The sequence below is a fragment of the Pipistrellus hanaki genome (assembly GCF_964339955.1).
Source record: "Pipistrellus hanaki genome assembly, chromosome: 5".
Lineage (NCBI taxonomy): Eukaryota > Metazoa > Chordata > Mammalia > Chiroptera > Vespertilionidae > Pipistrellus > Pipistrellus hanaki.
This window is the reverse complement of record NC_140507.1, coordinates 71579165-71598419: the sequence shown is the minus strand read 5'-3', so window position 1 is coordinate 71598419 and position 19255 is coordinate 71579165. Positions and strand designations below refer to the sequence as shown.

General features: G+C 46.3%; 1 protein-coding gene across 4 annotated transcripts in view; it reads left to right on the top strand.

The window, feature by feature from the left end:
- The window catches only part of GNG7 (G protein subunit gamma 7), a 124449-nt gene that overhangs the window by 7614 nt on the left and 97580 nt on the right, over nucleotides 1-19255 (top strand). Inside the window, exon 1 of one of the 4 annotated variants that reach the window (XM_084883577.1) lies at nucleotides 4814-4835. The exons of the other annotated variants lie outside the window; for them this stretch is intronic. The gene's annotated coding sequence lies outside the window, so the exon portion shown is untranslated. Of the gene's footprint in view, nucleotides 1-4813; nucleotides 4836-19255 lie in introns of those variants that run through there. 4 annotated transcript variants of the gene reach the window in all.

Below are 19255 nucleotides of genomic sequence, written 5' to 3'. Positions count from 1 at the left end.
GAGTATCTATCCCCTGGTGGTCATTGCGGTGCTATAACGACCAGTCGACCAGTCAAGCGGTCCACTGGCCATAAAGGTCTCTTAGGCTTGTATATATTGTATATAGTGGGGGTTTGACTAAATCAGGTCTCCCCTCTTCCCCCATGGCACTGGAGAAACCGTAGATAATACCTTTGGGGGCGCACTCTGAATACTGTGGGATACTGAGCAGCATCCCTGGCCCCCACCCTCTTGATACCAGGAACACCCCAAGTTGTGAAAACCAGAGATGTCCCCGGACATCACTAAGTGTCCCCTAGAGACAGAATCACCCAGATTGTGAACCATTGGGTGAACTATTTCTAATGAGAATTTATGATTGCATTAAAATAAAATTAAAATGTTTGGTTTTAAAAATAGACTTTATTTTTAGAGCAGTTTTAGGTTCACAGCAAAATTGAACAGTGGTACAGAGATTTCCTCTTTATCCCCTGCCCTCACACTTGAACACCCTCCCCCTGTATCAGTGATCCCAACCAGAGTGCACTTTTGTTACAGTTGATGAACCTGCATTAACACATCATGACTCAGCATCATCGTTGATGGCAGGACCCACTCTCTGTGCTGCACATTCTATGGGTTTTGACAAATGTATAATGACGCGTATCCATCATTATAGTGTCATACGGAATAGTTTCATCTCCCCACACGTCATCTGTGCTCCACCTGCTCATCCCTTCCTCCCCCTTATTTTTTTTTTTAAATATACATTTTATTGATTTTTGTACAGAGAGGAAGGGAGAGAGATAGAGAGTCAGAAACATCGACGAGAGAGAGTCATCCATCAGCTGCCTCTTGCACACCCCCTACTGGGGATATGCCCGCAACCAAGGTACATGCCCTTGACCGGAATCGAACCCGGGTCCCTTCAGTCCCCAAGCTGATGCTCTACCGGTTTGAGCCAAACCGGTTTCAGCCCCCTTATTTTGTTTTTATGGACAAAGCAACGAGAACAGCAGAGGCACCTCAAGTGCCTGTTGGGAAGTTGTAACTCTGCATGCCATTGAGTTTTATATGAATTATTCTTCCCTCTTCTCCTCTCTATAAAAGAGTGCTTCCCAATAGAAACAGGATTCAAGCCTCAAACATCATTTTAAGTGTTCGACTAGCCTCATTCGGGAAAAACAAAGCAGGCGAGAGTGATTTTAATGATACATTTGACATAACCCAGTATATCCAGAATATTATCATTGCAACATGTCTTCAACGTAAAGAAGGGGTAAATGACCTTCCCTGTGAAGCCTTTGGAAGCTGGTGTGTATTTGGCAACTCACAGATGTTTACTTCTCAGAATGGGATGCATTCCACATGCTCAATTCCACATGTGGCTGCCATGCTGGACATGGCGAGTGTAGGTAGCAAATAGGGGGAATTTGAGGAGAAAGATAAGACCTCCGGAGGCATAGTGAGTGATACAGGTTAGCATTTGGACACCTCCGGGGTTATACAGAGCTATGGAAGTATCTGCTGGTTAAAGTGTAGATTGAGAATCAGAGCATCTTAGAAAGTCAGTTCCAGAAGGGTCCCCAAGGTTTTCTAGTCCAGGGGCGGCATGGCCCATGTGACAAATTCAACTCATCATTTAAAAACATTTTTATATTATTTTTTAATAGTTTGTTGATTTTTTAGAGAGAGAGGAAAGGAGAGGGAGAGAGAGATAGCAACACTGATATGAGAGGACAACATCGATCAGCCTCCTCCTGCATGCGCCCTGGCCGGGAATCGAAACAGCAGCTACCTGGTGTTCTGGATGACATGCAGCCAACTGACCCACACCGGCCCGGGCTCATCGTTTACTTTTACATGGTCCCTGGACTGAGGTGGTTTTCACATTTTTAAATGGTTAAAAAAAAAAAAAAAAAAAAAAAGAATCACGCGAATTGTGACACATAGAGATTGTATAGAGTTCTTTCTGTTTCCAGAAATGAAGTTTCATTGGCACAAGGCCAGGTGCATTTGTTCACGTGTTGCCTGTGGTGGCTTTCATGCTACCACATATGAGACCACGTGGTTCTAAAAGCTGAAAATGTTGGTTCTCTGATTCTTTTGAGAAAATGCCTGTCGATGCCTCTGGTCCAGCATGCTGAGGCCCAGCGGTTCCAGTGTTCGTTCTCAGAAATGTCTCTCTCTCCCTCTTCCTTCCTCTCGCTCTCAAATCAATGAAAGATTGCCCTCCAGTGACGGTTAAAAAAAATGAGTTCTGATATTTGATCAACTGTGGCATTTCAGTTAAAAAACATCACTTTTTAAAATGTCACTTATGCCTATTACGTTACTTAAAGACATACAAATGTAAAACTGTATGCCAGTAAATGTCTTGTGCTCCTAGCTTTTATACCATAAACCGAAAAAACAAACTAGTAGCTCAGTAAAGCACCAGCCACCCAAAGGCATGTGTAGACAGACAACCTTGATGTCCAGTAAGAGGTGTTTTTTCAACAGTGTTCAAGGCACCGTGTGCCAGGTAGACCATCCATCCCTGAGCGAGGTGTGAAAACCCGTGAAGACTGTCATAGTGAAGGCAAGCTTTTCCTTTGGCCTGGAGCCCAGGAGGATCTTGTTCAACACCAGCTGAGCTTCGAATTGCCTCTCTTTTTCTCTCTCTCTCTCTCTCTGTCTCTCTCTGTCTCTGTCTCTGAAGAGAGAGATGAGGGAGAGAGAGAAACAGATAGATAAAGGAGGGAGGGAGAGAGACGGAAAAGAGAGGAGTCAAACTATTTTTAAACAATAAAAATGGTAGAGAGAGAAATAGAAACATTGACATTGATCAGCTGCCTCTTGCACGACCCCTACTGGGTATTGAGCCTGCAACCCAGGCAGGTGCCCTGACCGCATGTGCCCTGACCGGGAATTGAACAAGTGACCTCTTGGTGCAAGGGTTGATGCTCAACCCCTGAGCCTCACTGGTCTGGCGAAACGCCTTCCTCTTTAGTGAGAACTGACAGCTCACCAGTCCTTCCTGTGGGCTGAGTTTTAAGTATTTGCAGCAGGGCAAGAAATGGAAGATCCCCCCCCCCGCCCCCCCCCCCCCCGGCCGCCCCAAATTGTTACTTAATGAAATGTAGAGTTGCTCTTGACTTGAACTTTGGATGGTCGATAGACAGCGGAGGTGATGGGAGGAAATGGGGCTGGTTGGGGTTTGTGGATGGGCTGGGCATTTTTTTTATTGTTTAAAAATAGTTTGGCTCCTTTCTTCCCCTCCCTCTTCCCCCCTTGTTCTCTTCCTCCTCTGTCAGTCTCTTTCTCTCTCCCCATTCCTCTATATATCCATCTCCCTGCCTACCTCCCACCCTCTCTTTCTCTCTGTCATTGAAGGGTTCCAGGAGTCGCTCAGGGATATGAAAAGAAAACCAAAGGGTGTCCATGGTGTCCACGGCTTCAGAGCTGTGTATGTGGGTTTGGAGCCCAGAAAGGCCAGGACCCCTGTTCTGGAACCTCCGATTCCAGTCTTGGTTCTGCCTCTTGTTTCCACTGGGGGCAGTGTCCCCCCCCTCCCCTTCCCTCCCCCCAAGATAAGATTGCATCTGCACCCATCGCTCCCCTGTGTGATGCCGCACGGCACCCCACGTGAGCGTCTCTGAAGAAGGCAGTGGACTGAGTTCCTAGACCTGTCTTTTATTTTATTAATTAGCCTTTTGCTTTTGGGCTAACTTGATATGTACAAAGGAGCTGCAGAGGCAGCACAGAGTTCCCATGGTCTCCCCATGTCAGCATCTTACGGTCCTTCCTGGGGCGCCTTTGACACGCTAACATATTAACATGGGCCCATTACTATCAACTAAAGTCTTTACTTCATTCAGATTTCCCCCTGATGTCCCCTTGCTGGCCCAGGACTCATCCAGCACCCCACCCCCACCCCCATGTGACATTAGTCATCATGGTTCCATAGTCCCCCTGGGCTGTGGTGCTCTCCGACATTCCTTCGTGCCTGGACAATCATGAGGACAGGTCAGGAGTTCTGCAGGCTGTCCCTGGATCTGGGTTTGTTTGGCGTTTTCTTATGATAAGACCCTAGACATAGGTTTTGGGGAACACAGAGGCGAGGTGCTCTTCTCATCACAGCCTATGAGGGGTCCCGACACCCCGATGACATCACCCTCAGGATGGCCTGCACCTCTTGGCCCAGGCAGCATTTGGGGAGTTGGAAACTCATCATTTTATATATGTGGCCACAGACACTGCAGGGTCGGGAGAAACAGCTTCACCTAATTGGAGACACATGGTCCTCCCTGTGCCAAATCCACTTAAGTGTGTGTGTGAGTGTGTGTGTGTGTGTGTGTGTGTGTGTGTGAGTGTGTGTGTGTGTGTGTGTGTGTGTGAGTGTGTGTGTGAGTGTGTGTGTGTGTGAGTGTGAGTGTGTGAGTATGTGTGTGTGTGTGTGTGTGTGAGTGTGTGTGTGAGTGTGTGTGTGTGAGTGAGTGAGTGTGTGTGTGTGTGAGTGTGTGTGTGTGAGTGTGTGTGTGAGTGTATGTGTGTGTGTGAGTGAGTGTGTGTGTGTGTGTGAGTGTGTGTGTGTGTATGTGTGTGTGTGGGAGGGCGGATGATCCCACCTCTGGTGACCGTAATAAGCTGGACCTGAGTGTTTTGGCACAGCGTTGTCTAGGTGCCACGTGCTAATAAAGGAGGAGATTTATAGCCAGGGATACGGTTGTGACTCAGGTGGCCCGAGGCTTGGAAACCACGTGACAGCAGGGGTGCCCCTGCCCTGTCTCCTGGTCTGCCGCCTCCCTCAGTGACGACCCTGGATCTCTGGCGAAAGCAGAGGGCTGCTGGAAAGCAGGCTGTATTGTGGGCAGGTATTTGGTGTGTCCTTTTAAAATATATATATATATTTTAAAATGTCCTTTTAAAATATATATATATATATTATTAAAAAATATATATATTTAAAAATATATATATTATTTAAAATATATATATTATAAAAAATATATATTTATTTTAAAATGTCCTTTATTTAAAATATTATTGATTTTTTACAGAGAGGAAGGGAGAAGGATAGAGAATTAGAAACATCGATCAGCTGCCTCCTGCACACCCCCTACTGGGGATGTGACCGCAACCAAGGTACATGCCCTTGTCTGGAATCAAACCTGGAACCCCTCAGTCCGCAGGCCGACCCTCTGTCCACTGAGCCAAACCAGTCAGGGCTGGTGTGTCCTTTAAAAGTGAACTGACAGCCAGGGGTCATCTCCCGGGAGCCGGGGCAGGAGTTCCCTGAGCCGCTTTGGTACACTGAATGGGACCCTTTGTTGCATGAGGCTCCTTTCTCCCTGGCCTCCTTTTACTCAGCAAACAATGAAAGGATGTTGCCAGATGCTGGGTGTGTGGGACTGTCTCCTGCCAGGTTGCCCACTCCCCCAGGGTGGGGTCCTGGTAGTCAGTGGATCACACGCCAAACACTGTCCCATTTACTTCTCATGTCCCCCCTTCCCCAATCTCCGTGTCAGGGCAACACGAACTCCCTACTCACCTCCTTGTGTCCACTGCTCACTCCACTTTGTTCTGTTTTGTGGTAAATTACACGTAACATTGAATTCACCATTGTAGTCCTAGCCAGTGTTGCTCAATGGATAGAGCGTTGGCCCTCGGACTGAAGGGTCCCGGGTCAAGAGCACATGCCTGGGTTGCAGGCTTGACCCTTAATAGGGGGCATGCAGGAGGCAGCCAATGATTGATTCTCTGTCATCATAGATGTGTCTATCTCTCTCTCCCTCTACCTTTCTCTCTGAAATAAAGAAGAAGAAAAAAGAGTAAAGCTCTCAAATAGAATCAACTAAACAAACAAACAGCTTGATGGAAATATCAGTCACATATAATATAAATCACCCATTTAAAGCGAACCATTCATTGGTTTCTAGTATATTTACAGCTATGTGCAACCATTGTCACCATTTTTGGATGTTTTCATCACCCTAAAAAGATACCCTGTTTCCATCAGCAGTCTCTTCCCACTCCCCTCCTCACTTCCCAGCAACCACAAACTCACCTCCGGTCCCTGTGGCCTTGCCTGTCCTGGACATTTCACAGAAACGGAGTCACACACCGTGTCCTTTGTGTCTGGCTTCTGTGGCTGAGCATTGTGTTTTCAAGGTCCCTCATGGTCATGTTTTACAGCAGAATAATAATTTTACAGCAGAATAACTACACAAATGGCCAGATTATTATGATCTCTGAATGCATAATAATCTGACCACTCAGTATATATATATTAAAGGCCTGGTGCACGAATTTGTGCATGGTTGGGGACCAGCCAGCCTGGCCAGAGGGAGGGGACATGGACGGTTGGCCAGCCTGCCTGCTGGTCGAACTCCTGGTCGAGGGGACAATTTGCGTATTAGCCTTCTATTATATAGGATATACACTGAGTGGTCAGATTAATATGTGTTCAGAGATCATCATGATCTGGCCACTCAGTCTGTATCACATTGTCTCTGTCCACTCACCCATGGACACCGGTTGTTGCCACCTTTTGGCTCCTGTGAGTCCTGCTGCCGTGAAAATGCGTGCACAGGCTTTAGTGGATGTTTTCAGTTTGCATGAGCATTGTGGACCCATCATCTATTTTTAAACCCATAGACTGTGCTTCGGCGCCTGCTGGGATTTTTGTCCATTTGCTGCTTTCACAGCTCAGCCCTGGGGGCTGTGGAGGGAATTGAGTTCCTCTGGCTGAGTCCATTCATCAGCTCCCACATCCACCCTCATTTCTAACTCAGAGCCTCCGAGCACCTGTGTCCCTGCGTAGCCGCGCCCCCGGCAGCTTTCTCTGGGCACAGTGGATGTTTCTCCCTCCTGCCCGGGGCCTCGTTTCTGTCCCCCTCACCCAGAATGCTCTCTGCTCTCTGCTCTGACAATTCCACTTGCTCTCAGCCTCGCCATGTCTCCACCTTTCCCTACCCTCCACCTACTCTCATCAACACTGTTTTTCAATGACTGAAGCCCCGAGCCTGCTGGACCCCCACCCCCTCTGCTCTGCAGTCACTGGGGGACCTAGCCCAGTTTTCTTCTGTCTGAGCTCAGGTTTTGGTTGGTGTTTTGTTTTTTTTAATTTAAAAAAAAATTTTTTTATAAAGAGACTTCTGATCAAGGGTAGTGAGAAGACCACACAGAATGGATCAATGTGCAGAAAAATGGACATTTTTATTCAGATAAACGTGTGGGCGAGTGAAAAGGCAGAGAGAAGCAAGCTGTAGCAGAGGGCGATGGCCCCAGAGACATGGCAGAGGAACATGCATGGGGGTTCAATCAAGGACCCTGAGATGGGGGTGATTGCAGATTCCTCGGGGGGCCCAGGGTCATCACAGGGTCCTTATAGGAGGGGCGGAGGGTGAGAGTCAGAGATGAAAGAGGCCGCGAGCCAGGGATGTGGCGCCACTAGAAGCTGGAAAAGGCCAGAAATAGTTCTCCCTGGAGCCTTCGGAAGGACCAGCTCTGCCCACACCTGGTTTAGTTGAGAGAAGCCAGGTCAGACTCCTGGACCCCAGAACTGTCAGAAATAAATGAATGTTGTCGGAAGCACTAAGTTTGTGGTGAGCTGTGATAGCAGCCGTAGGAAACTCATATGGTTAATTTGGGAAACTACATTATAGATGAAGTTCTGTGTCCTCTGAGCTTCCCACCTTGTCTCTTATCAGTAACGTGACCTCGCAGTGCCTCCCACTGGTGGGCTGCGCTAGACCAGTGTTTTTCAACCTTTTTTGGGCAAAGGCACACTTGTTTCATGAAAAAAATCACGAGGCACACCATCATTAGAAAATGTTAAAAAATTTAACTCTGTGCCTATATTGACTATATATAAAGTAATTCTCTTGAATAGGAATCAAATAAACACAAAGAAAGTATTTTATAATTACTTTATTATGAAATATTAAGTAAACAAAATAGTGAAAAATTATAAAATTCTTGTCTTGTCTGCACCTACGGCACACCAGGCAACATCTCGCAGCACACTAGTGTGCCGCGGAACAGCGGTTGAAAAACGCTGCGCTAGACCACACAGAGCAGCTGGAGTTTCCCACCACACCCGGGCCACCACGTCCCCAGCTGAGCCCCAATGCAGGATCCTCACCTGCTGCTTCTCCCAGAGGCCCTTCCCATCAGCTGCATTTAAAAATACATATGTTTTTTTTTTGCCGAAACCGGTTTGGCTCAATGGATGGAGCGTCGGTCTGCGGACTGAAGGGTCCCAGGTTCGATTCCGGTCAAGGGCATGTGCATTGGTTGCGGGCACATCCCCAGTGGGGGGTGTGCAGGAGGCAGCTGATCGATGTCTCTCTCTCAGGGATGTTTCTAGCTCTCTGTCCATCTCTCTTCCTCTTTATAAAAAATCAATAAAATGTTTAATATATATATTTATATATATATATGTATATATATGTATATATATATATATATATATATATATATATATATGTTTTTATTGGTTTTAGAGAGGAAGGGAGAGGGAGAGAGAGTTAGAAACATCCAACATAAGAGAGAATCATTGATTGGCTGCCTCCTGCACAGCCCACACTGGGAATCGAATCTACAATTCCAGCATGTGCCTTGACTGGAATGGAACCATGACCACTGAGCCACACTGGTCAGGCAGCAGGCTATTTTTAAAAAATATATTTTTTTATTAATTTCAGAGATGAAGGGAGAGGGGGAGAGAGAAACATCACTGATGAGAGAGAATCATTGATTGGCTGGCTCCTGCACGCCTCCAGCTATGGATAGGGATCAAGCCTGCAACCTGGACATATGCCCTTGACCGGAATTGAACCTGGGACCCTTCAGTCTGCAGGTGGATGTTCTATTTACTGAGCCAAACCAGCCAGGGCTGCAGGCTAATAATTCTTTATTGTTGAAAGTATATAAGTCACCTTCCCCCCCATTGACCTCATCCAGCCCACTGCCGCTCCAGGCCTTCCGCACCCTGTTGTCTGTGTCCATGGGCCATGCATACATGCATACAAGGTCTTTGGCTGATTACCTCCCGCCCACCCGCCCTTCCCCACTTCCCTCTGAGATCCCTCACTCTGTTCCATGCTTCCATGTCTCTGGATCCACTCTGTTCATCAGTTTATTTTGTTACTTAGATTCCACATATGAGTGTGATCATGTGATACTTGTCTTTCTCTGACTGACTTCACTTAGCATGATACTCTCCAGATCCCTCATGCTGTCTCAAAGGATAAAAGATTCTTTCTTTTTTTAAAAATATATTTTATTGATTTTTTACAGAGAGGAAGAGAGATAGAGAGCTAGAAATGTCGATGAGAGAGAATCATCAATCAGCTGCCTCTTGCACACCCCCTACTGGGGATGTGCCCGCAACCAAGGTACATGCCCTTGACCGGAATCGAACCCGGGACCTTTCAGTCCGCAGACCGATGCTCTACCACTGAGCCAAACCAGTTTCGGCTCTTTTTTTTTTTTTTTAACAGCAGGCTAATTTTTAAATTGATAATTTTGTATGGCCCTCGAATAATGTTATAAATATCCAAATGGCCCTTGGCAGAAAAACATTCCGCTCCCCCCTCCCCCCCTGCACTATGTGCTAGATGCCGTTGTAGCCACCACAGTTGTTGATAACCAGGTCTGTCCCACTGTAGAATGTGATCCGGCCGCGAGTGTCCAGGGCCGAGGGGAAGCTTCCCAGACTTAAACATTTGAGGTGGGTGTCACTATCCCTTTTTAAAGCAGTGGGGCCTCGCTCATGTGGCTCAGTGGGTAGAGCGTTGGCCAGTGGAATGAAGCATCCCGCTTTGGACTCCGATCAAGGGCACATGCCCGGGTTGTGAGCTTGATCCCCAGTAGGGGGCCTGCAGGAGGCAGCCAATCAATGATTCTCTCTCATCTTTGATGTTTTTATCTCTCTCCCTCTCCCTTCTTCTCTGAAAACAATAAAAATATATTTTTAAAAAAATTAATAAAGCAGCCGGAAAGCTGAGCTGTTGTAAAACTTGACCTGGTCATGCAGTGAGTACATGGTGACTCCAGGTCTTAATAAAAAACCAACCCACACCAGTGCTCTTTCCAGCTTCCCCCCATCTGTGTCCCCACCTATAAAATGGGGAAATAATAAAACTTAGCTCAGAGTTATGGCAGTGACACTATGAGGCAATTGCTTGTGCTGTGTGTGTAATTGTCTGCTCCACTGGTTTCCATCAGCTTTGTGATCCTAAGGTGCAACCCCCAGCACCCACATTTCTGACCTTCCACGCCATCCTGTCTCCTGCAGACTCATTCCTGTAAGACTGGGGCCTCTCCCTGGGCACTGGGGACTCAGGCTGCGTCATTTTATGTGGGGCTGCCCTAGACACTGGGGGGTGTTTGGCCACCACACCTGCATGCTAGGAGTACCCATAGCCGAGAGAACCTTGGACATCCACTGGAGGCAGAATCTACCCCCCTATTGTATGCAAAGGGATCAAAGCAAAAACAAACAAAAAACCCCACTTATAATTTTCAGCTCCTCTGTGACGGTCAGAGTGAAGCTCATGCACCGCACTGAGCTCAGACCGCTGGAACGTTTGTCTCCAGATGATGTTCCCGAATCTTCTTCCCTAGAAAAATTCTCAGTAGCACGTGTGGAAATGTAATTAGCGGCCTTTTTCCTCTGTGGTAATGACACAGATTCGGGTCTGTAATAAAGAGGAACGAGTCCCTCTGGACCTGAGGGCCAGTCTGGGCAGGCTCCCCGCAGGAGAACCACCTGCTGAGAATCGGGGCAGGCTGTCCTCCGCGGGGGGCTGTCCCAGGCACGGTGGGGTGTCCAGCAGCATCCTTGGCCCCCACCCACTCAACATCAGGAGCGCCTCCGGGCGTGACAACCACAGATGTGCCCCGTGTCCCCTGGGGGCAAACGGACCCTCTTCCCCTCACTGAAAACCCCCGTGCAAGGAATGTAAGTTTTTCTTCGTGCCCTGAGGGACCCTGGGAAAATGTTTCCCCTGCAGTTCTTTGCATGTCTAGACCCTCACATGTAACAGTTTAGGTCATGGCTGCCCTTCAGAGCCGTCCTTGGAGAGGGGCCGTGCCGGCTGGTGGTTCTGGTCTATGACCAGCTTGGTTTGGTAAATAATGTCCCCAGCTTCTTTACCTCCGAGTGACCTGGCTGGCATTTCCTGGTTTTTGTGAATAATACTGACCGTGGCCATGGCACTCTCCCTCCCACAGAGTCCCTAAGCCTCCGTTCTCACAGAAGCCAGACTCCTGCTTTCTGTGATGGTTTGGGATTTAATTAGACCCTCTGGCGGAGAGCCCACAGTGGGTCTGTCTCCTAGAACGTGGTCTGTTTGGTTCATTTACGAACACGATCAGCTGTCGGGGGGGTTGCTGTAGCTGAGGGTATGTGTGAGGTATATAAAGCAGTTTGCAATCCCATAGCGCTTCCCCTGTGTTAAAATATCACCAGTCCCCAGTGTGTAAAAATCTGGTTTGTTATCTATTCTCGTCTCAACCAAGGGAGAGGCGTTAGAACAGTTCTGCTTTAGGGAGAGTATGATATATATATATATATAAAACGTATAGCATTATTTTCTGAATCAGCATTTCCTTTGGGGGATACACAACAGCACAGCTTTCAGACCCAGTGATGCAGACAATATGCCTGGTAGTGTGTATGCCAATGAGTACGAAACTCTTGGGTTACGAGTGTTCACAAAAAATAGCTGTTTTCTTCATCGCCCCGACTCACATTGAAGCAGGCGATTCTCCTCTTTCTGTCACCGTGGGAGACCTTCACTTCCCATAGTGTTACCATTGTGATGGCCTTCAAGCTGGGCTGCTCTGCTTTTGTATATTTCAAATGTACACGTTTGTATGTTCCAAACATCTTTCAGATTTTTATCTTTTGAGGGTAGATTTGAATTTTCAAAATAGCCCCCATTTGTCTGCTAACGCTGCATAACAAGTCACTAGAAAGCAGCGGCTTGAAACGACACAGTTTATTGCCTCACACAGCATGCAGGGGTCAGGAATCTGGGTCTTCCGCTCGCTCGGGGTATCTTAGGCTGCAGTCAGATTGTCGCCTGGGCTGCAGTCTTATCTCACTGGGGAGGGATCCACTTCCAAGCTCACATGGCTGCTGGCATGGTTTAGTGTTTCATTGGCTATCGATGGAGGCCACTCTCAGATTTGTGGCAGGTGGGCCTCCCCTACATGGAAATTGGCTTCATCACAGGAGCAAAGGAGAGAGTCTTCTAGCAAGATGGGAATTACATTCTCACATTAAGATAATCGTGGAACACTGGCTGGGTGGCTCAGCTGGTTGGAGTGTCATCTGGACCATGGCGGGTTTGAATCCCACTCAGGACTTTCAAGGTTGTTTTGGGTTTGATTCCTGGTTGGGGTGCATATGGGAGACAACCCAGGTACATGCCCTTGGCCGGAATTGAACCTGGGACCCTTCAGTTCACAGGCCAATGCTCTATCCACTGTGCCAAACTGGTTAAGGCTGATGGTCACTTTTGAGAACAAGGCCATTGAATTTGGAAGACCAATTAAGACTTTTTAACACCAAATTATAAGGAAATAATGAACATCCTGCAATGTGTTATGGCAATACAGTTTATAATTTGCAAACTTTTCTTTAAAATATATTTATCTTGGAGAAGTTTTGGATTTACAGGAAAGTTGCAAAGATAGTACAAAGCTCCCTTATACGCAGTTTCCCCATTATTAACATTAGTGTGGTACATGGATCACATTAATGAGCCAACATCAATGCATTGTGATGAACTTAAAAAAAAAAAAAAAAAGCCCACACTTTATTCAGATTTCACTAGCTTTTCCCTAATGTCCTCTTTTTATTGCCAACATTTAAAAATGAGGCGATTGTACAATAAAACTCTCAGGACAATTGGAGTTGCTGATGGCACGAGGCCACCTCGTGCGTGGTGGCAGAGCTGGCCCCGGAGCAGTGTCCCTTTCCAATGAGCCAGGTGTAGTCTCTCCAGGGCCCCACACTGCTGTCATCTGCCTGCCCTGGGGCCCACCTCAGACGCACGATCCTGGAACGGGCACCAGAGCTCAGCACTCACCTCCTCCACCCCCAAGGGGGAAAATTCCTGTGCAGAGCTCATGCCAAGCTGTAAATCAGAAAACCATGTTGGAATGCAGAGAGCACAAGTCACCTGGGAGCATTTTATGGTTAGTGTGAAGGACATGGGTGGCCATGCGAGGCTCAGAGCCACAGGCATGTAGGGATGCTGGGAAGGGGCTGAGAGGCTGCTCAACCCCTTAAATGCCCAGGACAGCCCACACCGAGAATGACCTGGGCCCAAGGTCAGCAGTGCCTGGGGGAGAAAGCATGGACTAAGGTGATCTACAGAGGAAAGAATATTCTGTCATTAAAAAAGAACAAAAATAATCAGAATTGTATGGAACCAAAAAAGACTCTGAATAGCTAAAGTAATGAAAAAAGAAATGAGGCCGGAGGTATCACACTACTTGACCTTAAGTCATACTATAGAGCTACGATCATCAAAACAGCATGGTATTGGCAGAAAAACAGACACATGCCAATGGAACAGAATTGAGAGCACAGAAATAAGACCACATATATATGGGCAAATAACTTTTTAAAAATATATATATTTTATTGATTTTTCACAGAGAGGAAGAGAGAGGAATAGAGAGTTAGAAACATTGACGAGAGAGAAACATCGGTCAGCTGCCTCCTGCACGCCCCCTACTGAAGATGTGCCTGCAACCAAGGTACATGCCCTTGACCGGAATCGAACCTGGGACCTTCCAGTCTGCAGGCTGACGTTCTATCCACTGAGCCAAACCGGTTTTGGCGGCAAATAACTTTTGACAGAGGAACCAAAAACACACAATAAAGAAAAGAAAGGTGCTCGCTTTGGCAGCACATAAACTAAAATTGGAACAATACAGAGGAGATTAGCATGGCTCCTGCACAAGAATGACATGCAAATTTGTGAAGCGTTCCATATTAAAAAAAGAAAAGAAAGTCTCTTTAATTAATGGTGCTGGGAGAATTGGGAAGCCACAGGCAAATGAATAAAACTAGATTACAGTTTGCCCTCATGTACAAAAATTAATTCAAATGATCAAAGACCTAAATATAATATCGGAAACAATAAATTACATAGAAGAAAACGTAGGTACTAAACTGATGGACCTTGTCTTAGTGAACATTTTATGAATTTGAACCCCAAGGCAAGGAAAGTAAAGGCAAAAATAAATGACCGGGACTGTATCAAACTAAAAACGCTTCTGCACAGCAAAAGAAGCCGTCAACAAAACAAAAGGCACCCAACCAAATAAGAAATTATATTTGCGAATAATAGTTCTGACAAGGGGTTAATGTTAAAAAAAATAAAGTATTCATACAACTAAAAACCAAACAAACAATCAAATTAAAAAATGGGCAGAGGACCTGAGCAGACACCTCTCCCCAGAAGACATACATATGGCCAACATATATGAAAAGATGTTTAACTTCACATCTTTTAGGGAAGCTATTAGTGAAATGCAAATCAGAACTACAATGAGATATCACCCCACACCTGTTAGAATGGCTATTATCAACAAGATAAGTGTTGGAGAGGCTGTGGAGAAATAGGGACCCTCACCTGGCTGGTGTGCCTCAGTGGTTGAGCATCATCTCTGAACCAGGAAATCACAGTTCAGTTACCGGTCAGGGCATATGGCCAGGTTGTGGACTCAATCCTCAGTGTGGGCATGCAGGAGGCAGCCGATCAATTATTCTCTCTCATCATTGATGTTTCTATCTCTCCTTTCCTTCCTTCTCTGAAATCAATATATATATTGTATATATAAAGGATCCCTCATTCACTGCTGATAGAAACATAAACTGTACAGCCACTGTGTAAAACAATATGAAATTTCCTAAAAAAAAAAATAAAAATTAAGAATAGAGTTACCATATGACCCAGCAATCCCTTCCCTGGGTACCTCTCCCGAAAAATTCAAAAACATCTATTTACAAAGATATATGCACCCCTATATTCATTGCAGCATTGTTCACGGTGGCCAAGACATGGAGACAACCAAAGTGTCTTTCAATAGAGAGCTGGATAAAGAGGTGGGACATAGATACAATGAAATACTACTCCGCCATAAGAAAAGATGAAATACTGCTATTTGTGGCAACATGGTGGACCTTGAGAATATCATGCTAAGCGAAATAAGACAGAAAAAGCTAAGAATCATATGATTTCACTAATATGTGGGCCATAAGATGGAAACTCAGAGACAGACAACAGTATGGTGGTTACCAGAGGGAAGGGGGTTGGAGTAGTAAAGGGTGAAGGGGGCAGATACTATGGTGATGGGAGACGATCTAACTTTGGGTGGTGGGCACACTATATATGGATTGTCATAGAAATGTACGCTTGAAACCTATATGATCTTAACCATGTCACCCCAATAAAATTAATTAGAGGGGGGAAGGATAGTCTGTGGGTTTCAACATCAGGACCCAAAGCTGTGCCAAGGTCACTGGCTCTGGGAAGATGAGCCGGTGCACCCGTGCCCGACCTGCTCAGCACATTTGCCTCCGGAGGCTGCAGGGCTGACCTTGCAGAGTCGGGTGAGCGTGGTTCCAGTGCAGCAGAGCTCCGAGCAGAAGCCCCCGCTTCATCCCCCGGGAGCATGGGCCTCCCTGACAGCACTGCCCCCATGGCACCGGCGCTGGCACTAGGGCCTCCCAGGCAAATGGGAGGCTGTGCTGTCAGCCCATCTGAAAGGCTGGGGTGGCTCCTGGTGGGTGGGGAAGGCAGACCACCCAGCCTGGCTGACTAGGGGACCCCAAGGTGGGCCTCCTTGGCCAGAACCAGGGGGAACAGGCTGTTTGTTTTGCTCCCTGGGAGGCTGCCTGTGTTGTCTTCATTCCTTCAGTAAAATATCCGATGAGCACCCAGACCGAGTCTGCAAAGAAAACCCTGCAGGGCCTGAGGCGGTGATGCTGATCGCTCTTTAGGAGGAGCCCACAAATTTCTGTCAGGGCCAGAGAGTAAATATTTTCAGCTTTGTAGGCCAGATACTCCCTGTCCCTGCTACTCAGTTCTGCCTTTGTAAGCATGGAAGTGCCATAGACAGTATTTAAGTGAACAGGCATGGCTATGTTTCAATAAAACTTTATGTACAAACATACGTGGTTGGCTGGATTTGGCCTCTTGTCTCTTATATCTAGATCAGCCCGGCCCTCCTCCTTCCCAAGGCTGAGGCCTCCTACTCAGAGTGGTATGTGACACTCATGACTACCCCTTCTTCTCTGAGGCTTCCTTGGAGATCTCAGGCTTTATTGCTTTTCTGAGCCTCAGTTTCCCCATTCGTAGGATGAGGGTAATTATGCTCCTTATGGAGTTGTGTATAGATGGTTAGATATAGGACAGTGGTTCTCATCTGGGGCAATCCTACTTCCAAGGGACACTGGGCAGTGTCTGGGAACATCTGTGGTTGTCATGACTGGGGTGACAACCCCCAGGGAGTGGGGACCAGGATGAACATCCTATAGTGCCCAGGATCCTCCCTCCCCAGAGAACAGTCCAGCCCTGAGTGTCTATATGGCTGAGGGAAGAGACTCTGGCGACTAATGAGTCATCTTGCAAAGAGCAGGAGATGTTAGTTGTCTGCCTGTCTTTGGACCACTGCTTCACTCTTTATTTTCCAGAACCCTCCATCCATAAAACCGCTGCCCTCCTGCACGCCTGTGCGCTGGCTGCACACATGGCAGGCATTGGTTGAGTGCCACCTGGCACCACGGCCTCCTGCGTGGATGCACCCCATTGTCCAGATCTGTCTGGGTGTCCCCAGGCTTCCTCCAGCAGCCAGGGTTTCAGCCACCATGGCTGGGGCGGGAACCCCTCAGCCACCTGTCTGTTCTCCCCCTTCTCCTCCCTTTCATAAGAGCAAACTTCCCTGCTCATTAGCATATCCTGTTATTAGTGCCTTTCTTTTCTAGGTTATATAATGCTGTCATTATTAGATGCTGTCACAGGGACTTCATGTTCCCTCAATCATATTTTAAAGCATTCTCTAGCTTTCAAAACTAATTGCCTATTGGCACTCCCTTCTTTTCCTTTTTTTTTTTTTTAAAATAAACTTTTATTTTAGAATTGTTTTAGAGTCACAGAAAAATTGGGAATACAGAATAGCTTTCCCATACATTCCATACCCAGTCCCCACTATTGCTAACATCATACATACATCACTCTGGTACATTTGTCACAGCCAATAAACCAATATTGGTGCGACCTTATTAACCAACATCCATGCTTTATTCCGATTTCCATCCTTTTCCCCTAATGCCCCTTTTCTGCCCCAGGACTTCACTCAGGACCCCACGTGACATTTCTCGTGTCTTCTCAGGCCCCCCTGGGCTGTGATGATTTCTCAAATGTTCCATATGCAGAAACCAGTTCTTACTCTAGGGATGGATCAGAAGGGGACCTGGCCTGTGACCATTTTGCAGATGGGAAACTATCCTATCTAGAATAATATGAAAATTTTGCTCACCAAATTTAGGTATTTTGTTATTTTATTTTTCTTTATTCCCATCCCCATTGCACCCTCCTTTTTGGCAACCATCAGCTGGTTCTCTGTATCTATGAGGCTGTTTCTATTTTGTATTTTCATTTATTTTGTTTTTTACATTCCAAATGTAAGTGAAATCATGGTCTTTGTCCTTCTCTGTCTGACTTATGCCACTTTAACATAATGCCCTCTAGGTCCAAGGGGTAAGATTGCAAGTGGGTAAGATTTTTATCTTTTTATGGTTGAGTAATATTCCATTGTGTATGTGTATCACATCTTTTATTAGCATATTTTTATTGATATCAGAGAGAAAGGGAGAGGGAGAGAGAGATAGAAACATCGATGATGAGAGAGAATCATTGATTGGCTTCCTCCTGCACACCCCCTATTGGGGATTAAGCCCGAAACCCAGGCACGTACCCTTGACCGGAATCAAACCCGGGACCCTTCAGTCCTCAGGCTGATGCTCTATCCACTGAGCCAAATCGGCTAGGGCACATCTTTTATTTTTTTAAATTATTTTTAAATCCTCACCCAAGGATATATTTTTATAGAAACATCAGTGTGAGAGAGAAACATCTGTTGCCTCTGGTATGTGCCCTCACCAGGTATTGAACCTGAAACCTAGGAATGTGCCCTGAGCAGGAATCAAACCTGCAACCTTTTTGTCTACAGGATGATGCTCCAACCAATTGAGCCACCCGGCCAGGGCTCACATCAGCTGTTGATATGTTGCTTTTAAACATATCTTGGCTATTGTAAATAATGCTGCAATGAACACAGGGGTTCATATATCTTTTTGAAGTAATGTGTGCTTTTTTGATAAATATCCAGGAATGTGCTTGGTAGATGAGAGATGTAAACATCAATGAGAGAGAATCATCGATCAGCTGCCTCTTGCACACCCCCTATTGGGGATGTGCCCGCAACCAAGGTACATGCCCTTGACGGGAATCGAACCCGGGACCCTTGAGTCCACAGGCCGACGCTCTATCTGCTGAGCCAAACTGGTTTTGGCTGAGGTTCCCTTTTCTCCCCATCCTCGCCCACCTGGCTGTTGGTTGATTTAGTGGTGACAAATTTAGATATTTTGGATATCCTTTGCAGTTAGAGCTTTCTAGGTGTTTGATAGAGATGAGGTATTTACTAACGAAGACAGGCGACGGATTTTTCAAGGCGGTGGGGAAGCAACAGCTCTCTTTATACTATATATACATATATATATATATATATATATATATATATATATATATATATAAATTTTATTGATTTCAGAGAGGAAGGGAGAGAGATAGAAACATCAATGATGAGAAACATCTATTACTTGGCTGCCTCCTGCACACCCCCTACAGGGGACTGAGCCTGAGATGGGCATGTGCCCTGACCAGGAATTGAACTGTGACCTGTGAACTATACTGTTTGGAGAAATAGCTCTCTTTTGAACTTAAAAGATGTTGCCCTTTGTGTCTGTGAGTGTTCTGGGTTGCCAGGTGGCCTAAGATTTTGCCAAGAGATGGCAAAGGCAAGTCGTGCTTTCCCTATGACCTGGGATCTAATTTCAGGATGAGAGAGTGGAATGTATGTCTGCACAGGTCCTGGATATGAGCATTTGTGGCCAAAATATTGCCATCTTTTTTATAGACAGCAAACTTCAGCCCATTAGAAGCTGAATCCAGGCTACCTTGTTTTGTGAATAAAGTTTTAT